The sequence below is a fragment of the Schistocerca americana genome, unplaced genomic scaffold, assembly GCF_021461395.2.
Source record: "Schistocerca americana isolate TAMUIC-IGC-003095 unplaced genomic scaffold, iqSchAmer2.1 HiC_scaffold_628, whole genome shotgun sequence".
Lineage (NCBI taxonomy): Eukaryota > Metazoa > Arthropoda > Insecta > Orthoptera > Acrididae > Schistocerca > Schistocerca americana.
The window spans coordinates 21793-45351 of NW_025726377.1; the positions used below are offsets into that span (position 1 = coordinate 21793).

At 44.4% G+C, this 23559-nt stretch overlaps 1 non-coding gene across 1 annotated transcript; it reads left to right on the forward strand.

The window, feature by feature from the left end:
- Positions 1-3680: 3680 nt before the first annotated feature.
- Trnaa-cgc lies at positions 3681-3753 on the forward strand. Its single transcript has one exon. It is a non-coding gene; the product is annotated as a tRNA-Ala (tRNA).
- The last annotated feature ends 19806 nt before the right edge of the window (positions 3754-23559 follow it).

The window sequence follows — 23559 nt, forward strand, 5'->3', positions numbered from 1 at the left end:
TTGTTGACACCGTCACTGCAGAATGTTTGACTGTATTGACGGAACCATAACCTCACCTATGCTTACGCCATTTCATCACTATCAAAGTTAAATCCTCGAAGGTGTTCTTACAGTTTTGGAAACAGGCCACATCGGGGCTATATCTGGGATGGTCGATGACAGTGAAGCCAAGGCGCCGGACTGTTGTAGATGTCGCGGCGCTCGTTTGTCGTCTGGCATTATCATGCTGGAAGAGAGGGTGCTCTGTATTGTACGAACTCTTCGAATTCGTGTTTACAGAAACTCCATTACATCAAGCTGTTTGTCACCCGCCTACGTAATACCTCAATCGATGCGGAGAACAAAATAAAACATTCAGAGGTACCAAGTATCAATACGCCCTCGTATTTAATACCGACATAAAAGTGAAAGTACAATGATTCTTCTTACACTACTTTTAAAGCTTTTTGTCCATTACTAGAAAAAAAACTCGGCTTTACACCCTCTCCTTCTTGGTCTATTCTTGATATTTCCTGTGCAACCATGCCCACCACATAACTATCTCATCTAAATGTATCGTTTCATACTACTCCATCAACTACATTCCAACACAGTCTTCCTTTATACCCTCCCGCTACTGATGCTATCAATTAGTACCAACTATCATGCTTACCACTTTCATATCCGTTGCATCACTTTAGGACATTACGTCACTAGTAGGTGTAGCAGGTAATTACCAAATTCTGTTATGTCTATTGTACTCCACTGATGAGCGTAAAAAGACTGACAGCGTCCTTCAATGCTACTCTTGTAACTGTGGGTGCAGCCATACAGCAAAGAGCTCGGAAAGCATTGTCCAGCGAGATGAGAAACGTTTGGAGGGGCACGAAGGTCGTTTTGAACATTTCCTCTACGGACTTCGTATCGTTTGTGAAAGAATGCTGTCAGTGATAGTGTATTCAAAATATTACATATGTCCAGTATTACTGAATGTAAAAGGGGCAATCGAAAGATTCCGTTCGAAGACCGTACAGTACACAGTAGGTATGCCAGTCAGGCAAAATCGTCCTGAGCATCGTGGCAATCAATCCACCCACACACCAGGTTGCAGATACCCGTCTGGTAAAACATTGTGTCCTGCTTGGTGAAGATATCCGCAAGTGCCTGCGGCACAGCCTGGTTCGACGGGAATCGTTCACCCTTCGAGGCCTTTCTTTAAGAGACCAAAGGCGTGGTAACCGCATGGGAAGAGATAAGGGCTATAGGGCGGGTCGTCGAGTGTCTCCCACTTGAATTGACGTAGCTTCTACGTTACAGCACTTGTGATGTAGGGATTTGCGTTATAACGAATGAGCAACACACCTTGTTGCAAATTTTCCCACCATTCCTGACTAGTAAGCAAGGAGACCCAGGTTTCAAGTCCCGGTTGTGGCACAGATTTTAATTCACTTCTTCAGTTTCCATCATTATCGTAGATAAAGATAAGACTCCAATTTCTCGAGAAAATTTTTATTATATCTGCCAGTGCTATGTTTATTCAATGAGACAAAAACGTCTGCTCACAAGGGAACCTCCCCATCGCGACCCCCTCAGATTTAGTTATAAGTTGGCATAGTGGATAGGGCTTGAAAAACTGAACACAGATCAATCTAGAAAACAGGAAGAAGCTGTGTGGAACTTTGAAAAAAAGAAGCAAAATATGCAAACTGAGTAGTCCATGCTCAAGATAGGTAACAAAAGGATACTCTGAGCTTAGGAGCGCCGTGGTCCCGTGGTTAGCGTGAGCAGCTGCGGAGCGAGAGGTCGTTGGTTCAAGTATTCCCTCGAATGAAAAATTTAATTTTTTATTTTCAGACAATTATCAAAGTTCAGGCACTCACACATAATCAACTTCGCTCTCCAAAATTCCAGGACATGTTGAGATTTGCTTGGACATATGCAGGATTGAGGTCTACACACGGAGAAATGTGAAAACGTTAAAAACATATGTTTTGACAGAGCACAGGGAAAACTGTGCGACTGTGAAACTGTTGCATTCATTTGTTGCAGTTTATGTGACAAACTATGTTTTCATCACTTTTTTGGGAGTGATTGTCACATCCACAAGAAAACCCAAATCGGGCAATGTAGAAGAATCTTTTTACCCATTCGCCAAGTGTACAAGTTAGGTGGGTCGACAACATTTTCCTGTCATGTGACGCAGATACAGTCACCAGTGTCGTATAGAATATATCAGACGTGTTTTCCTGTGGAGGAATTGATTGACCTATGACCTTGCGATCAAATGTTTTCGGTTCCCATTGGAGAGTACTAATCGCACGGTTTTGCGGTGCGGTCGCAAAACACAGACACTAAACTTATTACAGTGAACAGACGTCAATGAACGAACAGACAGATCATAACTTTGCGAAAATAAAGAAAGTATACTTTTCACTCGAGGGAAGACTTGAACCAAGGACCTCCCGTTCCGCAACTGCTCACGCTAACCACGGGACCACGGCGCTCCTGAGCTTATACTATCCTTGATGTTGCCTATCTTGCGCATGGATTACTCAATTTGTATATTTTGCTTATTTTTTTCATAGTTCCACACAACTTCTTCCTGTTTTCTCGATTGATCTGTGTTCAGTTTTTCAAGGCCTATCCACAGTCCCAACTTATAACTAAATCTGAGGGGGGTGCGATGGGGAGGTTCCCTTGTCAGTAGTTTTAGATGAGACTCAAATGTCTTGAGGAAAATTTAATTATAAGATCTGTAGATCACCTGCACCTGAGGTACTGGATTTCCCCATTATTTCTATTGCTGGGGTGCTATTCCAGTACTGCAGAGCCTTGGCAATAGTGAGAATCTGAAAAGGGAAAACAAGCTAAAGATGTGACCAGAAGTTCGTGTTAGGGTGTTAGGTAGATCATGCAGCAATATTAGTCACAGTGCGTGGTGATGTAATGGTTAACATTCCTGCCTTAGTAAGCAAACAGCCCTGGGTTCAAGTCCCAGCCGTGGCACAAATTTTAACTCAGTTCTTCAGCTTCCATCGTTAACGTTGGCAATTGCTACATAGTCCTGGCAGCCTTTATTGCATCTGCTGTTTCAGTGCAGATATGAAATTGTAAGTGCATCATCTTTGATAGAATAAAACTTTATATGACTGGAATAAATAGGTATCGACAAGCAGTGTTGCCAGTTATCGGACATGTCGGGTTGTGCTACTTGTTTCCAAGCACATGAATATGAGCGGTGACAAGAAATCGTAACTGAAAGTGCAGGGAGAGTGTGAGACGACGAGGCCTCCAGCAGGTGCCGTTGTTTTGAACCAGTTAAGCAACCGTCATTCATGTAGGTGTGTCAGATCAGAGTACTTGGTTTCGTAAACACTATTACTAGTGTCTGAAGATTATGCTTTAGCGGACACAGCAGAATAACTTGCTGACATCAAGACCTGCTTTCGTGAAAGGGAAATCAGCAGCTGAAACAGGTCGGCATGCCGCAAAAAGAAGCAGACGTCGAGAATGTGGACGATCACAAACTAAGGAAACGAGACATGTGACGATGAACGGGAAAACTGTGTTGGTATGATATTTCGGCATTTAGGGGAAGGTTTACCGCGGATGTTCTCCCCAAGGTACCCCAGTTAAGCCAGCATTACTAGCTCCTTATGTGTATTGTGGTGATTATATGACGAGTTCCTCCACGACTACCGAGCGAGGTGGTGCAGTGGTTAGCACACTGGACTCGCATTCGGGAGGACGACGGTTCAATCCCGTCTCCGGCCATCCTGATTTAGGTTCTCCGTGATTTCCCTAAATCGTTTCAGGCAAATGCCGGGATGGTTCCTTTGAAAGGGCACGGCCGATTTCCTACCCCATCCTTCCCTAACCCGAGCTTGCGCTCCGTCTCTAATGACCTCGTTGTCGACGGGACGTTAAACACCACTAACCTAACCTAACCTCCACGACTTACAGTGTTCCCCGCCACACATCGCTAATCCTCAGGCAAATTTTTGCCAGAAACCAAATGATAGCGGTATCAAAGCAACTCCACTCACGTTATTAACTCCAGTGACTTTTTTCTGTTCTCTAGAATGAAGAAAAAAGCTAAATGGCAAGCGTTTGAGAAAGTATAGTATAGGTGCAGTTGAAAAACGCACAGGAGGAGCTAGATAGGATGAGGAGGGAGAAGGGGGTTGGGGAATGGGAGCTGGCTGTTGGCAAGAGATCCGCTAGGAGAAGGAGATTTTCAGATAGTTTTACTATTGGTGTTTGTAATAGATATGACCAACTGTCAGAGTCTAGTGGAGAGGAATCTCTAGTAGCTGTAGATGAAGGAAGTATGCAGCAGACCTCAGCAGTTACGGTGGCTAGGACAGTTGCAAAGTCTAAGAGAAAGAAGAAGGTTCTGCTGTTAGGTAGTTCTCATGGTAGAGGTGTAGGCCAGCAGTTGCAGGAAGTTTTGGGGAGTGAGTACCAGGTCACCAGCATTGTGAAGCCTAATTCAGGATTGGCTCAGGTGACTTTTAACATAGGGGGGTTATGTAGGGATTTTACTAAAGAGGATCAGGTAGTGATTGTGGGTGGGGCTGGTAATAGTATTGATAGGGATGGGGAGTATGACATAGATGGTGACCTGGAAAAGATAGCCACTCAGACTGGCAACACGAATGTGCATTTCGTGGAACTGTTTCAGCGTCACGATCAGTCTCATCTTAATACAGCCGTCAGGCGTAATAACATGAGACTTGGAGGTGCGCTGATGACAGAAGGCATGAGTCACATTTCAGTGGCGTCGGTGGAGTCTATCAGTAGGATGGGTTTCACTAGACATGGCCTGCACCTCAACAGGTATGGGAAGGGGAGGTTGGCAAAACTTATAGGTGACAGCATAGGTGGGGGTGGTGGGATCACTCATGGGAAAATTCCGGTAGTTGTGGGTGTTAGAGCTGTACCTTTTTTAGATTGAAGTCAGCTGATAGGTATTCCTGCTTAAGGGAAGTCTCTCTAACAAAGAAACCACTTTCTACAAAGCTTGGGTATCCGATTAATGAGGGAATTAGTATATTTCATCAAAATATACAAGGTATTAGAGATAAAGTTAGTGAACTGCTTATAGATGTTGACTCTGAAATTATTGGTATATCTGAACACTTCTTAAATAAGGAGATAATTCAGAGGCTTCCTTTACCAGGATACAGGTTGGCTGGCAGCTTTTCTAGGAGCTCTTTGCGGTGTGGGGGAGTAGCCATGTATGTGAAAAACGGTATACCATTTGAGTCAATTGATGTTTCAAAGTACTGCACTGAAAAGGTGTTTGAATGTTGTGCAGGTGTGGTTAAATTTAGTGGAGCTAAACTTCTTACTACTGTTGTTATTTATAGATCCCCAGACTCCGATTTCACAACATTTTTGCTAAAGCTAGAGGAGGTTCTTGGTTCACTTTATAGGAAATACAAAAAGTTAGTTATATGTGGTGACTTCAATATTAATTGTAGAAGTGATTGTGCAAGGAAAAGGATGCTGGTAGACCTCCTTAATTCATATAATCTTATGCAAACCGTATTCTTTCCAACGAGAGTGCAAGGGAACAGTAGAACAACCATAGACAATATTTTTGTTCATTCGTCATTATTAGAAGGGCATTCTGTTAGCAAAAAGGTGAATGGCCTTTCAGATCATGATGCACAAATCTTAAGTCTAAAAGATTTTTGTGCTGCAACACATGTTAAATATAGTTACCAACTTTTTAGGAAAGCTGATCCAGTTGCTGTACAGACTTTTGTAAACCTTATCAAGGAACAAGAGTGGCAAGATGTTTATAGTGCTGATACAGTAGACGATAAATATAATGCCTTCCTCAAGACTTTTCTCGTGCTCTTTGAAAGTTGCTTTCCGTTGGAACGTTCAAAACAGGGTACTAGCACAAACAGGCAGCCTGGGTGGCTGACTAAAGGGATAAGAATATCTTGTAGAACAAAGTGGCAATTATATCAAAACGTTAGAAACAGTCAAAATCTAAATGCAGCAGCCCATTACAAACAGTATTGTAAGGTGCTTAAAAAAGTTATTAGGAAGGCAAAAAGTATGTGGTATGCAGATAGAATAGCTAAGTCTCAGGATAAAATTAAAACCATATGGTCAGTCGTAAACGAAGTGGCTGGTCTCCAGAGACAGGTCGAGAATATAGAATCAGTGCGTAGTGGGGATGTCAGTGTTACTGATAAGTCGCATATATGTACAGTACTTAATAATCACTTTCTGAATATAGCAGGTGAACTAAATAGAAACCTAGTCCCAACAGGGAATCATATAGCGCTCTTAGAAAAAAGTGTTCCGAGACTGTTACCTGAAATGCTCCTCCATGATACTGACAAAAGGGAGATTGAGTTAATAATTAAATCACTAAAGACCAAGAACTCTCATGGATATGACGGGGTATCTAGCAGAATACTGAAGTATTGTTCCACGTATGTTAGCTCAGTACTTAGCCATATCTGTAACTTTTCCTTTAGGAGTGGTCGGTTTCCTGACCGATTAAAGTACTCGGTAGTGAAGCCACTTTATAAAAAGGGAGACAGGGATAATGTTGACAATTACAGACCTATTTCTATGCCATCGGTGTTTGATAAAGTTATCGAGAGGGTTGTATATACAAGGTTACTGCAGCATTTAAATTCACATAATTTGCTGTCAAATGTACAGTTTGGTTTTAGAAATGGCTTAACAACTGAAAATGCTATAGTCTCTTTTCTCTGTGAGGTTTTGGACGGATTAAATAAAAGGTTGCGAACGTTAGGTGTTTTCTTTGATTTAACGAAGGCTTTTGACTGTGTTGACCACAAAATATTACTGCAGAAGTTGGAACATTATGGAGTAAGGGGAGTAGCTTACAATTGGTTCGCCTCCTACTTTAAGAACAGAAAGCAGAAGGTAATCCTCCGCAATATTGAGAGTGGTAATGATGTTCAGTCCCAATGGGGCACTGTTAAATGGGGCGTTCCCCATGGGTCGGTGCTGGGGCCACTGCTGTTTCTTATTTATGTAAATGATATGCCTTCTAGTATTACAGGTGATTCAAAAATATTTCTGTTTGCTGATGACACCACCTTGGTAGTGAAGGATCTTGTGTGTAATATTGAAACATTATCAAATAATGTAGTTCATGATATAAGTTCGTGGCTTGTGGAAAATAATTTGATGCTAAATCACAGTAAGACTCAGTTTTTACAGTTTCTAACCCACAATTCAACAAGAACTGACATTTTAATCAGACAGAATGGGCATGTTATAAGCGAGACGGATCAGTTCAAGTTCCTAGGCGTACGGATAGATAGTAAGCTGTTGTGGAAAGCCCATGTTCAGGATCTTGTTCAGAAACTAAATGCCGCTTTATTTACCATTAGAACAGTATCTGAAATAAGTGACATTTCAACACGAAAAGTAGTATACTTCACATATTTTCTTACGCTTATGTCACATGGTATTATTTTTTGGGGTAATTCTTCTGATTCACAAAGGGTATTTTTGGCTCAAAAACGGGCTGTTCGAAAACCTCTTGTCGACCCCTATTCAATAGTCTGGGAATTTTGACATTGCCCTCACAGTATGTATTTTCTTTAATGTCGTTTGTTGTTAGCAATATTAGCTTATTCCCAAGAGTTAGCAGCTTTCACTCAGTTAATACTAGGCAGAAATCAAATCTGCATGTGAAATGCACTTCCTTGACTCTTGTGCAGAAAGGAGTGCAGTATTCTGCTGCATCCATTTTCAATAAGCTACCACAAGAACTCAAAAATCTTAGCAGTAGCCCAAACACTTTTAAGTCTAAACTGAAGAGTTTCCTCATGGCTCACTCCTTCTATTCTGTCGAGGAGCTCCTGGAAGAGCTAAAAAATTAAGGAAATTCCAGTGTTACATTCTTGATTTTCTTTATTTAAACTAACGACTTGTCGCCTGAATATGTTTCTTATGTTTCATTTTATCTGTTTCTACAATCGTGTTATAATTTCATGTATTGACTCGTTCCATGACCATGGAGACTTCTCCTAAATGTGGTCCCACGGAACAATAAATAAATAAATAAATAAATAAATAAAAAAGACGTGCTGAAAGACAATACGTCAGAATTTTTCATGTGAAAACTCGTAAAGCTTTTTAAATAAAACAAACGTTATTGACATTCTACATCACTCTGCCGCAAGACGGCTCCGAATTTTAAAATGTAACGTGACCGTGTGTAACGTAAGTATGTCTGTGAATGAAAAACAGCGTGCTGTAATCAGGTTTCGAATTTAAAGAGTTCGTCCACACATGGGAAATCCTCTCCTTCACCATGAAAAAGCTAGACCAGACGCGAGCGCTGCAACACCTGCGACTATCCGACGTCTTGAGTTCACTGTCATCGATCATGCTCCATACAGTCTCGACTTGGCCCATCAGATTTTATCTGTTTCCAAAACGTAAATAACACCTTCGAGGACTTCACTTTGATAGTAATCGAGCGATGCAATCTCAGGTGAGGATGTGGCTATCCGGACTCGCGGTCATGCGAAATGTGATAAGGGCAGCAGAGAGAGAGAGAGAGAGAGAGAGAGAGAGAGAGAGAGAAACAGAAATACACGGAAAAGCTGTGTCTTCATTGGCTGCTTTAGTTTCGTACAAAATTACTTCACTTTTGTATACAATCCTCGTTCACTTCTCAACACGTTTAGAAACGTTTCACAAGCTTCCTAATTCCCTCTGAACAGACGCTTTCCAATGGGATCTGAACAATCTGACAGCGGTGATGTTGACTTCCTCGTCACATTCGCCTCATACAAAACATTATTCCAAGAACAGGGCTAGATCATCGTCGTGGGATGCAAGATCGGGACTGTACGGTACGGTGGGTAGTCGTAAAGTTCCGAAGCGTAATTCCGATACTTATCCTTGTTAAGGACAGCAAATGTGGACTCTCTTTGTCGTAGAGGACTATCCTGGATGACAAATTTCTTCTGCCTTCGATTTTGGATATAACGTCTCAGTTTGGGGATCGTATTCCATTACACGTCATCTGTAACTGGTGATCTCGTTTCATAAAGTCATCCAATAGAACGCCGCTCACATTCGAGAAAATGGTAGTCATCATTTTTCGAGTCGAGTAAGGAGGTCTTTTTTTATTTCGCCCAGTTTGAGTGGGGCAACAGCATTCACTATTGATTTGATTATGCGTTGGGTTCAATTGGTTCAAATGGCTCTGAGCACTGTGGGACTTAACTTCTGGGTCATCAGTCCCCTAGAACTTAGAACTACTTAAACCTAACTAACCTAAGGACATCACACACATCCATGCCCGAGGCAGGATTCGAACCTGCGACCGTAGCGGTCGCGCAGTTCCAGACTGTAGTGCCAAGCACCGCTCGGCCACTCCGGCCGGCTATGCGTTGGGTAGGGTATCCAGTGTCCACGTCTCGTTTCCCATAAGAGTGTGGGAAAAAGTGATCTCGATCTTTTCACAACAGCGTTCGATTGACAATCTTTGTTTTTTATGTTGCACAGTAACCACTTTCCGTATTCACCTTGCACAAAATTCGTGGCCTCCGAGTTAAACTGTCACATTCGTATAAACAGTGCTGCGTCTCACATGAAGAAATTCGACATTCAGACCACCGTTCGTCAGTCGTCGATCAGATCGTAGTTTTCGGTCCACTTGTAGCGACACTTCGTTGGTCTGGATTATGAGCCTACCACCGCCATCCAGAACGGCCATTTGTGAAGTCTCAACCTTCCCTTCACTCGATACCGTAGGCTCATGCATTCCACTTGATTTTGAGCAGCTGTAGATCCTCTTGTACATTAAAATCGAATTAAAACAAACTGCAGATGCAACAATTTTTGCAACCACTGTTGTTTGCTTTTACACACAGTCAAACGACATCTGAATGATAACAGTCAAAAGATGGCGCGACAGTTGTGAAACTCTGATCTGAATAGCCAATACTTAAATACAGGCAAACGGGCCTTTTCGAGTAGGCTTCATATCAAATGCTCCACGCTGCTATTGTCTTATTTAATTATTTGATTAATCTCTCAGTAGGAACCTCAGGAACTTCTGCTGGAAGAAAACGTCTGTAATAGCCATGTGCTACATAACTGAATTAAATTAGTGTTTCCAAAGATAGTTCAACATAAAGATTTTCATAGATTTCCAGTTTTTAAGAGAGAAAGAAATGCAGCTGTTAGAAGATAGCAAGTACTGCATGGGCTGATTGACTAACAGTCGCATACTTTACTTTAGGCTTCAGTTTTAACAACTAATATTTTGGCATTTGAGCCTTGCATGTCCAAGTATACTGCATTTCAAAAAATTTGTGAATGAAATATTTTTGCAAAACTTCGTCATAAACGCTGCCAGTAATGAAGAACGTAGTGGGATGAAACTTCCTGGCAGATTAAAACTGTGTGCCGGAGCGACACTTGAACTCGGGACCTGTGCCTTTCGCGGGCAAGTGCTCTACCAACTGAGCTACCCAAGAACGGCTCACACCTCGTCCTCACAGCTTTAATTCCGCCAGTATCTCGCCTCCTTCCTTCCAAACTTCCACCGAGGTACTGGCGAAACTGAAGCTGTGAGGACAGGGCGTGAGTCGTGCTTGGGTAGCACAGTTGGTAGAGCACTTGCCCGAGAAAGGCATAGCTCCCGAGTTCGAGTCTCGGTCCAGCACACAGTTTTAATCTGCCAGGAAGTTTCATATCAGCGCACACTCGGCTGTAGAGCGAAAATTTCATTCATGTAGTGGAATGTTTACAAGCTGTATGAAAGCTGGTTCAAAAGTGCTTCTTCGATTTTTCCAGTAAACTTAGAGATGTTAGCGGAGTCAGTACATGAAAAATCACAAATTTTCCAGCGACAGACATTCAGTATAGAGATGTGTGCCAAAGAAAATAACATCACCTTCTTTTAATCAACAGTGGATACAACACTTTCATTGCAGAGGTGACGCTAAATAATTAGACATTGACCATTGTCTGCTAACCGCCGATTAATTCCGTTAATGACGCCCGCTGATGGAAGTGCTTTGATTAGTGGCAGCATCAATGTACATAACACACATACTCCGCGTGTCTAGCAAAGTGTACTCTCGTGCTCGAAAGCATACAAAATGTCTGAAGTGCGTTCAGTCCGATTTTCATGTAGCTCATATAACGTTTCTGTCTTGCTGGTTCTCTAACATTTTTTCGGTACAATCGTTTGACTATACAAAATGGTTATGACAAGAGACTCTCATAAAACATTGCTCACAACGGCAATCAGTCCAGATGTAAAATAATACCAAAAAATTGCAAGTATCAGGAAACACGTTATTAGAGATAAGACAGTTATTAACGCTAGTAAAAACAAATTTATTATAGGAACTGACATTTCAAACATGTTAGTAATCTACACTACTGGCCATTAAAATTGCTGCACCACGAAGATGACGTGCTACAGACGCGAAATTTAACCGACAGGAAGAAGATGCTGTGATATGGAAATGATTAGCTTTTCAGAGCATTCACACAAAGTTGGCGCCGGTGGTGACACCTACGACGTGCTGACACGAGCAAAGTTTCCAACCGATTTCTCATACACAAACAGCAGTTGACCGGCGTTGCCTGGTGAAACATTGTTGTGATGCCTCGTGTAAGGAGGAGAAATGCATACCATCACGTTTCCGACTTTGTTAAAAGCCGGAATGTAGCCTATCGCGATTGCGGTTTATCGCATCTCGACATTGCTGTTCGCGTTGGTCGAGATCCAATGACTGTTAGCAGAATACGGAATCGGTGGGTTCAGTAGGGTAATACGGAACGCCGAGCTGGATCCCAACGGCCTCGTATCATTAGCAGTCGAGATGACAGGCATCTTATCCGCATGGCTGTAACGGATCGTGCAGCCACGTCTCGATCCCTGAGTCAAAAGATGGGGACGTTTACAAGACAACATCCATCTGGTCGAACAGTTCGATGTCGTTTGCACCGGCATGGACTATCAGCTCGGAGACCATGGTTGCGGTTACCCTTGACGCTGCCTCACAGACAGGAGCGCCTGCGATGGTGTACTAGACGACGAGCCTGGGTGCACAAATGGCAAAACGTCATTTTTTCGGATGAATCCAGGTTCTGTTTGCAGCATCATGATGGTCGCATCCGTGTTTGGCGACATCGCGGTGAACGCACATTGCAAGCGTGTATTCGTCATCGCCATACTGGCGTATCACCCGGCATGATGGTATGGGGTGCCATTAGTGACACGTCTCGGTCACCTCTTGTTCGCATTTACGGCACTTTGAACAGTAGACGTTACATTTCAGATGTGTTACGACCCGTGGTTCCACCCTTCATTCGATCCCTGCGAAACCCTACATTTCAGCAGGGTAATGCACGGCCGCATATTGCAGGTCCTGCATAGGGCTTTCTGGATACGGAAAATGTTGGACTGCTGCCCCGGCTAGCACACTCTCCAAATCTCTCACCAATTGAAAGCGTCTGGTCAATGGTGACTCGTCACAACACACCAGCCACTACTCTTGGTGAAGTGTAGTATCGTGTTGAAGCTGCATGGGCAGCTGTAGCTGTACACGCCATCCAAGCTCTGTTTGACTCAATGCCCAGGCGTATCAAGGCCGTTATTACGGCCAGAGGTGGTTGCTCTGGGTACTGATTTTTCAGGATCTATGCACCCAAATTGCGTGAAAATGTAATCACATGTCAGTTCTAGTATAATATATTTGTCCAATGAATACCCGCTTATCATCTGCATTTCTTCTTGGTGTAGCAATTTTAATGGCCATTAGTGTAATTATCACCTTAATCACTTACACTTGCAAATCCTACCACATAAATCACTCAGTAATCCTTACTAAAACCGGATTTTTAAGTGAATAAGAGATTTTGTAAGAATGTCTGGACTTTCAAGGTTGAACGATAGATCATGGTGCTCTTGCCGTCTAAAAGGCTTCACTATCGTCTACTAGACGTTGCTCGCTTGGCCAGTGGTTTTGCAGAATATTATTAATGATCTAAGCAGTTGTAAAAACTGCGATGAATATCTTCAAGAGTTCCAAGGAAACTTCAACAGCGTATTAGTTGTAATTTCACTGTACTCTTGAGGGCATGTGGATGTAGACTATGTGCAATTCGAAAGTCATGTATCGCTCTTGTTATTTGGCACAAATGACCTTAAATTTCTGATGTTTTCTCGAGCAGCTAGTTGTGCACATATCTGACATGCCGAAGAACTTTTTCTGAAATGGGATTCAAACACGGCAGCTGGAGCCAGTGACAACCAAGCAAACTTTTCGTAGTCGACAGTGGCTCTATGGCCAGTCGTCTTTGGAGACAAGGCGTAAAGAGGCGTGAAACATAATTTTAGGCCAAAATTAGTTAGCTAGTCGCAACCAGAAGTTACATGACGAAAATTTTGACGCTGGTAACGGTTGTGGATACTCCCCTCTGCGATCTCGAGTTATTAAAGTATATGCTCTATGTAAAATGGAGAGCCTTTTTTTTGGGATTTCATGTCCGCCAGTTACGCAAAACACCGTTTTTCTCAGTATCCAAACATGTTTCGGCACCACTGTGCCATCATCAGTGGGTTTTGGTTATTATTTGATTATTACAGGTAGCTTGTCATCTGCAACCAAACGATGTTGATGAGAAAGTTTTTTTGCTGAGAGTTAACCTATCTTCTAGAGTGTAATTTAGTTTTCCGCGATGTTTTCGCGCCTATTTTCGTATTTACTTACGTTTTCGTGTGGGAACCACTTCCATTCTCCGCATCATGTTGAGATGTTGTGATGCATACGTAGCTATAACTAGTATTTTCCACAAATAACATAGCAAAACGTTTCTCACTACACCAGAACGCAGTGTGTTTGTGGTTTGTTATGTGTCCCAGCCCAGTCAGTGTTCATTTGCTCACCAGAGAGTTCGGCGCCAAATTTGAATTTTATTTGCATTTTATCTTTGTGTGTGTGTGTGTGTGTGTGTGTGTGTGTGTGTGTGTGTGTGTGTGTGTGTGTGTATGTGCGCGTCTCTGTGTGTGTTTTCTGTGTGTTTCTTAGCTGTGTGTGTTGTCTTTTATATGGTATTCCTGTTTGTGTGTAAATGGTGCGTCTTCATAGATTTTAGTGTATTTAGTTTTCGTGTGTGTGTGAGAAAGTGCGTGCGTGTGTGTGTGTGTGTGTGTGTGTGTGTGTGTGTGATGTGTGTGTCTGTGATGTGTGTGTGCGTACATGCGTGCGTACATGTGTAGACTGTTTGTGCTGTTTTTATTTGTAAAGTTCCTTTAATGTGTTAAATAGTGTGCCCTTGCACCGTGTATTGTATTCATTTAAGACCTGTTTTCCTTCCGCTATTGACTTCTTTCTGCATAAGGAAGTTTTCCTCAATGATCAGTTTGCTGTATAGGCTGTGGCTGGATTTTAGTATTCTTAAGTCTGTTTCTATTGAGGTTGGGTGGTGGTTGTTGGCTATAAGGTGGTCAGCAAATGTGCTATGGGAGGTGTTGCTTTTTAAAGCTCTTTTTTTTTTGGCTGGCCACCGTGCAGGGAGATTTAAAAAACGAAAGTACTTAGGGAAGCAACGAATTACGTTCGATACCGTAATGATTAATTTCTTTCATGTCACATACCAGACGATACTATTGCCTTAATAGCTTTCGACCTGTTAACGACTGTTTCAAGTTACTTCAAGGTGATGTCGTGTTAGTGTGAAATTCCCTGGAATCATACTAACAGCAAGATGCGCCAACACCAAGGATCCGCATAGATATTCTGTCCAACACTCAACTAGGTTCCTGTTGCCAGCCGGTGTGGCCGAGCGGTTCTAGGCACGTCAGTCTAGAACCGAGCGACCGCTACGGTCGCAGGTTCGAATCCTGCCTCGGGCTTGTATGTGTGTGATGTCCTTAGGTTAGTTAGGTTTACGTAGTTCTAAGTTCTAGGGGACTGATGACCTCAGACGTTAAGTCCCATAGTGCTCAGAACCATTTGAATCATTTTGAAACCCTTCCTGTCACTTTGGTTTCTCTCTATCTCAAGCGTTGTGAAAGTTGGAAAGCTCGTTCAAAGATTTTATTGGCAAAATATTGCCAATATTTATATTGTAGCCATTACGAGTGGATGATACGTTTCGTTCCTTTGTTTTCTATAGACTCACTGGCACTTTTGTTCAGGCATGACATATTCGAAATACCACTGTCGGCGTTTTGCATTCCCTGTTCCACATGCTGATTACTACTGTTTCTTCTTCCATGTTAGAAGACGCTGGTATCGAACTTACAATTATTTGCACTCATTAGCTTGTTTCATTCTTCGCGGCTTTTTGTTTTACTATGGTCATTGCACAGTTGCTTTTTCCATTCGAAACTTTATGTTTTTCGCAAATTATTTCTTTGTGAATGTTCGCTTTTTGTAACCAGAGCTCTGTTGTTTCTTTCATTTTCGTTTTTCTGTTTCAGAGTTGGTGCCAAAGAAAGCGTTCTTAAGGAAAATTGCTTTTAAGCCTACAGTACTCAAATGAAGAAAGATGTTTCGAGAATGAGATTTTCACTCTGCAGCGGAGTGTGCGCTGATATGAAACTTCCTGACAGATTAAAACTGTGTGCCGGACCGAGACTTGAACTCGGGACCTTTGCCTTGCGCGGGCAAGTGCTCTACCAACTTTTTTTTTTTTTACGCTTACCGTTTGGCTATCTTTTTTTTAACAAAGAAAATGAAAGTCTCTGGTGTTCTAAAATAAATGACGGCCTTCTGCATAAAATAAAAATATATTTCTCGAAAATGTAAATAAGGATACTTTTTCGATATCAGGTTTTTGTTTTCAGAGCATGTATCATAATAATTTACTTATTTATTTATTTTTATGTATATTTGTTGAGATCACATAGGACGCCCTCCAGGCGAAAAACAATTATGCCTAATTTCCATCAATAACAAACAAAATAAAAAGGGATTTATAGAAATTAGAGAAAACGCCTTCCTGGCAGAACAGACGAAATTGCATCCGCGTCCCGCCAACTTGTGGGTAGACGCACACTGTATCACAAGGCAGTCAGGCATGCTCCAGGCACGTCTTCACGAAGAATATTGCGTCTACCGATATATTGGATCGAGTCCTGGTATTACACAATCTCACTGAAATCACCTTCTCATACCTGGGACACCCCAACTGCAGGGGGGATCGAAGAAGGCACTATCCAAAAAGTTGGCCTAGTACTGACGGTATCGCGGATGGTGTACGAAAAAAGTAAAGCGATCTTGCAGGAACGTCCAAAAATCAAGAACGCTCTTATCACCTTCATGGAACAAATAAGAGATCGAGAGGCCTTTTATCCAGATCACAGCGTTGGTCTTCATACGTGGGAAGTATGTCTCATCTGGGAACAGAAGACATTGCAGTGTAATGGCATGGGGAGCCGTACGTAGAAGAAAGGCAAGCATCTTCTGAATCAGTGCAGAAGATCCACACACCAGTTAATGTTCGTCCGTATCAAGCGTGTGACAACGAGGACACAGCGGCGAATCTGTCATTTTTATGGCATGTAGACGAAGTTGTGGCATGTATTTTCCATTAAAGACCAGATACCAGGTCGCACGAGCGCTCGATATGGTGCACAGAACACCGAAACACGGGCCATGCGATCATTGGATGTCGGCTTTCCACAACATTCCTAGTATGATTTCTCGTCATTAGGCGGTAAACATCACGTGAAGTAGGGTTTCTGGTACTAGGCAAGTCGGCATGGACGTAACTGTATTCGATGAAAAAGGTCCTGACATGTGAGAGCGAGGAAGAAATATGGGCTACTGCAACAGGTGTCACTCGAGAGGGAGGGGCTAGTGCGTCAATCAGGCTTCCCGATAATCTGGTTCGGCGGCGGGTCCAGGGCTTAACCATCGTACTTACATAAAGGGCAGCTTGGACGTTGGCAAGGCCGAGGCCGCCATCTCGAGGAGGAAGTGTCAGCATGTAGTAGCTGACTTTGAGGATAAGACCCGCGCTTACAAAGTAGCCGAACGCCGCCTGAAGTCTTTGTGCCATTGCCTTTGGCATCTGTAAAATCTGTGATAAACGGGGCAGTCGCGAGACTAGATGAGTGTTACCTTTGTAACACGTCCAATGCTCTCAGGAGGTTGCCACGAAAGTTCACGAGGATAGCTTGAAGCAGGCGTTTATAGTTAAATGAGATCGTGCGCTGTATATCGCACGTGAAGGTGATCCTCATACATTTGGGCTTGTCCACTAATGGCAATGGAGCCACACTCTCTGCTGGAAGATCTCTACCGACGGACATAGCACTAGATTTCGTCAGGTTCACACGGCTTCCCGCAGCAGTACCGTACTGGTTGATCTATTCCAGTGCCTCTCGCACTTCATCCTCCGATAGAACCAAGAGCACCACGTCATCTGCATGGGCGCGGCAGATGAAAGCATTCACCCTCATTGTTATCCCTGCGAGCCGGCTCCTCTAACCGCGTAACAGTGGCTCAAGGGCGATGGCTAAAACCAGCATCGACAGCGGACATCTTTGACGGACCGACCGCATGGCATTAATAGGGCCCGCCACACGGCCATTGACCAGCAGTCGCGATGTCGAGCCTCGGAGGAGCCGCAAGACGATGTGTATAAGCCTGTGGGGAAAGGCCATCCGTCTGAGTACGTTTTCTAGAAAGGCATGACTCACTTTATCAAAGGCTTGGTCGAAGTCCACCGCGACGGCGGCAGGTTGTGGCCAGTGCTATGGCGTCACGGTAATCGCTGAGTGCCGTCTGAATGTTACAGTCACCACCAAAGTACGTTTGATCCAGAGAGATGATTTGAGGATGACGCGCCGAAGGCGAGCGGCAAGAATCCGGGTAAAAATCTTGAAGTCACAATTTAACATGGTCAGCTGCCGATAATGTCTAACTTCAAAAAATGGTTCAAATGGCTCTGAGCACTATGGGACTTAACATCTATGGTCATCAGTCCCCTAGAACTTAGAACTACTTAAACCTAACTAACCTAAGGACATCACACACATCCATGCCCGAGGCAGGATTCGAACCTGCGACCGTAGCAGTCGCGCGGTTCCGGACTGAGCGCCTAGAACCGCTAGACCACCGCGGCCGGCAATGCCTAACTCCCCGACCTCCAGATGGCTTGGGGACCGGAATAAGTAAGCCTTCTACGAACTCGGGTGGGAGGGGAAGGCCAGGGTTCATCAGTTGTTCACACATCGCAGTCCAGCGTCAGCCCATGATGTCATGGAATGTGCGGTAAAACACCAGCGGGAACCCATCTGGACCTGGGGCTTTATTCGCCGCACCCTTATGAAGAGCATCGGCGACGTCATCAGACGTAATTGTCGCTGTGAGAATCTCCGCAGCAGCCTCATCCAGGGTACCCGTCAAGGAACGGAGGACATCAGTGTTCTGGTCCTCTGCTGCATATAACTGGTTGTAGTGATCCACAAAGGCTTTTACTATGTCGTTCTGGGATGTCAATGGACGACCATCTGGCATGTCGAGGGCGCTGACCAGCTTTCTCTGACACCGCTGCTTCTCTCGGATAATATGATGCAAGGACGGGGGCACTCCTAGTACACAATCGTGACATCTTGCGCGTACTATTGTGCCTTCAAGGGGGTGACGCGTAAGAGAAATCATCGTCGCCTTAATACGTTGAATTTCAACCTGTCGCTAAACAGAGGGGGCATTGTTTGAGAGTTCCCGGAGAGTTGTGAAGTAGTATTCTATGGTATGTCGTTGCCACAGCATTTTGTCACGACCGTAATTCATCATCGAATGACGTAAAGCAGGCTTGGTGCAGTCGAGCCACCACCGGAGTGTTGAAGGATACGCTGGAAGGCGTCTCACACATTTGTTCCACGTCGTTTCTACGACCTGTCTGCATCCCGGATCCTTGAGATGGGCGACATTCAGCGTCCACAGGCCTCGACCGCGCCACTCCTTCTGCCTCTGGAGCGTAACAGTGCAAATGTAGGTGATATGGTCGGAAAAGTCGGTAGGCCATAACTCAGCGTCGAGCGTGGCAGTTACGAGTCCTTGGTAAACGTAGGCACGCTCATGACGACTTGCTGAATGGCTGGTGACGTACGTATAACCAGGCCGATCGCCATGCACGCGGTCCCAATTCTCGCTGAGGTTCAGTTCATGCACGAGGAGTTTGACTTCCTGGCACCTGGTGAAATGCGGATGTTGGGCCTTCTGGGATAACACACAATTGAAGTCGTCGCCAAGAATTATATGGTCGTAGCGACCTAAAAACAAAGGAGCGACCTGTTCTGAATAGAATCGTTACCGTTCCCGTCGCTTGGCCGTGCCCGAGTGAGCGTAAATATTGATGACTCGGATACCGTGGAAAGTCACAACAAGACCCCCTAGCCGATGGTAGGTAAATCACGTCGTCTACCTCAATGCCTTCCTTTAAAAGAATAGCTGTCCCACTGCCTCTGTCAGCACACGGCTTGAGGTAGGACACATAGCCATAGATATTAGGAAACGTCGCCACACGAACTTCTTGCAAAAGGGCAACATCGAGGTCCGACGCCCTCAACGTTTCACTGAGCAATTGTAGTTTGACAGGGGTGCCAATGGTGTTGACATTGATGGAGCCAATCCTCTAAGCTTGTCGTGGAATTGGGACTACTGGGACGCTCATGGAGGCACGAAGAGCAGCAGCGAACGGGAATGTCGTCCCAGGAGGCTGCACATCCCCATCTAGCAACCCTGTCGATTAGCAGTCGTGGGTTGAAGCAGCAGCATTCGCTGCTGTCTCAACGGTGGGTGTTTCGTCTACATCGTCAGACCACGCAAAGGTGCGTGGATGGTAGGCGTCTGGTGGAGTACCTGTGGAGTCCGAGGGCGGCGTCACGTCGGCGGTGGAAGAGTGGTGCTGGCTCAGCTGCTGTTCAACGTTCATAGGTACAGCGTCTGGTGCAAGCAAAGATGGTTATACATCCGATGGGGTGCAGACTGGTGCTTCCACCACGGAATCGTCCATCGGGGCGATGGGCGCTCGTACCCTTACCGCTCTCGCCTGTGTTCAAGTGGATCCAGAAATGAGCAGTCGTACAATTCAGAGACAAACTGGAGTATCGAAATCAACTGTTTTGAGGATTTTGAAGGCACATAAATATCATGCGTATCATATCACACTGACACAGGCATTATCGGCGAAAGATATGCAAATGCAATTGCATTTCTGCCAATGGGATAACGATAAGTGGTGACAATGTTCACCGATGAAGCCATTTTCAAAAACAATGGCAAATTAAATCGTCATGATCATCATTATTGGTCCCCTGTCAATCCACACTGGCACAGACCCGTTGGCAATCAACACAAACAATCGTTAATGGTCTGGTGCGGAATTTTAAACGATTACTTGATAGGACCGTATTTTTATGACCGAAATGTTACTGGGGAATGTTATTTACAACTTCACTGTGATGATTTGTTGGACCTAATGGAAGATGTTGATTCAGAAACTAGGCAACGAATGTGGTTCCAACAGGACGGAGCCGCTCCCCATTATGCTAAAAATGTGCGGAACGTTTTAAATTTACGGTACCCTGGTCGGCTTATGACACGGCGGACCAATTCAGTGGCCTCCACGTTCACCAGACCTAACATGTCCTGATTTTTTTCTTGCGGGGTTGTTTAAAAAATATTGTTTATGAAAGACAACCCACAACCCGAAACGATATGGAGCAATGCATTCGAAGAGCGTGTGCAGCCATACCACGGGATGTGCTGCTCAAAACTGTGGACAACTTTAGCAGATGTTTGACTTTATGCATTGAAGCAAATGGGGATAATTTTGAACAATTTCTGTGGTGTCACCGCCAGACACCACACTTGCTAGGTGGTAGCCTTTAAATCGGCCGCGGTCCGTTAGTATACGTCGGACCCGCGTGTCGCCACTATCGGTGATTGCAGACCGAGCGCCGCCACAAGGCAGGTCTAGAGAGACTTCCTAGCACTCGCCCCAGTTGTACAGCCGACTTTGCTAGCGATGGTTCACTGACAAAATACGCTCTCATTTACCGAGACGGTAGCATAGCCTTCAGCTACGTCATTTGCTACGACCTAGCAAGACGCCATGTCCAGTTACTATCGATATTGTAAATAATGTACAGACAAGAGCTACGTTCAACATTAATGGATTAAAGTTAAGTATTCCACCATCTGCATCCGTTTTCTAAGTTCTAATTTCCTTGTCCTGTTCCAGACCTCACGCCTGCCTAATACGCGTGCCTTTCGGCTTCCTCTAAATTTAGTGGGTTGGTCTCCTGCCAATCCACAACATTTTGGCGACGAGGTTTTCTGCGTTCTTAACTATAATGCCCTGATTTACTTGTGTAATGGCTTCGCCACCATCTCCAGATGTACTGTCCGAATTTTATCGCTGGCCTTACTGGATGCCCTTGGACAGCTCGTCCAGGGCCAACGTGCAATGCAAAACGATGCGGCAGCTGCTGCTCCACCGCTAACGCAGCCACAACACGCAGTTGCGCCAACTTTTCGACCTTTTGATGCTGAACTGGAAAGCTGGACGAAGTGGTCACGCCAATTTGGATTCCATCTCGCCGCCTACAGAATTCAAGGTAATGAGCGGCAGCCATTTTTGTTGTCCACTGTCGGGGTGCACATGTACCGTGTGATAGTCAAATTATTTCCCCGACGCGATGTAGCAACTCTGTCCTACGACGAAATTTTGTCTGCATTAGATGCATATTTCAAAGAATCAGTCAATGTAGTTGCAAAAAGGTATACCTTCTTTCGTACAAAACATACGGCAGGCCAAACTAATCAGGAGTGGGTTGCAACCTTGCAAAGCCTTACTAGGGATTGTGCTTTTGGGTGACAATGTGGACTCCCTTATTCAGATACTATGGTACGTGATGCAATTGCACAGAACGTTTCTGATGTTCGTATAAGGGAACAGTTTTTGAGACTAGTCAATCCCTCCCTTCAACAAGTGATGGACATATTGGATCGGCAGGACACACTTGACTTTGCTCAGGAATCATTTGAAACTTCACCACCCGTGTGTCAGGTTAACTGGCCCGCCGGGCGCGCTGCACGGAACAGTAAACAGTCCTCGCGCCCGGCCGCACAGCGGCCGCAAGGCTCTCAGCCACGGGTGCCGCGACGGCAAGCAAATGCAGTGCTAAAATCATGCCTGCGGTGTGCTACTAGACATTCGCATGAGAACTGCCCGTCACGCCAAGCTATTTGCTTTTTCTGTAATAAAAAAGGCCATGTTCAGAGTGTTTGCCAGAAAAAGTTCAAATCGGACACTCACAACCATTCCATTCCCTTTGCTTCGCGCCGAATTCGAACCAAGGATACTCAGGCTCGTCAGACTTCGCCCATGCAAATTCATGTAGTTCATTCCACTCCACTCAGTGCCACTCTCTCTAACAGTGACGGTGTTCATCCTACAAATAGTGTGCGTCGACATCGCCGGAAATCCCGTCAAGTCGCAAGTGATTTTGTACCAGTGTCAGTTCACGTTGCACGAGACAGTCGCTCTTGTCGTCAGCAGGACAATAAACTTTTTGTGGACTTGGACATTAACGGCAAAGTGATATCATTCCAGCTCGATACCGGAGCTGCAGTTTCACTGATCAATCAAGACACGTACAAACAGCTGGGCACACCTCCATTGCATGCCGCAAATGTTAAGCTCAGTAGCTATTCCAGTCAGCATATCCCTGTGTTAGGGCAGTGCAGCCTTCTTGCAACATAAAAGGGACAAACAAAACTTGTGTCCTTGTACATCCTTCGTTCTTCTTCTGCAGTGAACTTGTTTGGTTTGGATTTATTTCAGTTGTTTAACTTGTCTATAGTCAATCAGGTCCTATCAGTGCACCAGACTGTGCCGTCAGGCAGTGTTTCTCGTCCATGTGAAGAATTTGCAGACATTTTTGCACCGGGTCTTGGTTGCGCTAAGAACTATAAAGCACATGTGGCACTGAAAGTCAATGCGCAACCGAAATTTTTCAGAGCGCGCAATGTTCCCCACGCATTGCGTGATGAGGTCGCAAAAACATTACACGATTTGGAATCACAAGGTGTAATTGAACGTGTGCAGACTTCTCTCTGGGCATCACCCTTAGTAATTTTGCCAAAGCCTTCCGGAAAATTGAGACTTTGTGTGGACTTCAAGGCAACAGTGAATCCACAACTAGTGACTGCAACTTTTCCTTTACCTGCCTGGAAGATCTTTTTGACAAACTGTGCCCGGGTAAATGTTTTTCGAAGTTGGACCTAGCAGATGTGTACTTGCAAATATCGGTGGACGAAGAATCCCAGCGTGTTTTGGTGGTTAACACGCATCTTGGTTTGTATCGATTCAAACGACTGCCATTCGGGTGTGCATCCGCCCCTGCATTGTTTCAGCAGTATCTGCAAACTGTTTGTGCGTCGGTCCCTACTGCAGCAAACTATCTGGACAATATTATGATCTCCGGAAAGACGGAAGAAGAACATTTAGCCAATCTCAGAACATTATTTCAGGTCTTGCGACAAAATGGTCTTCGCTTGCGGAAGGACA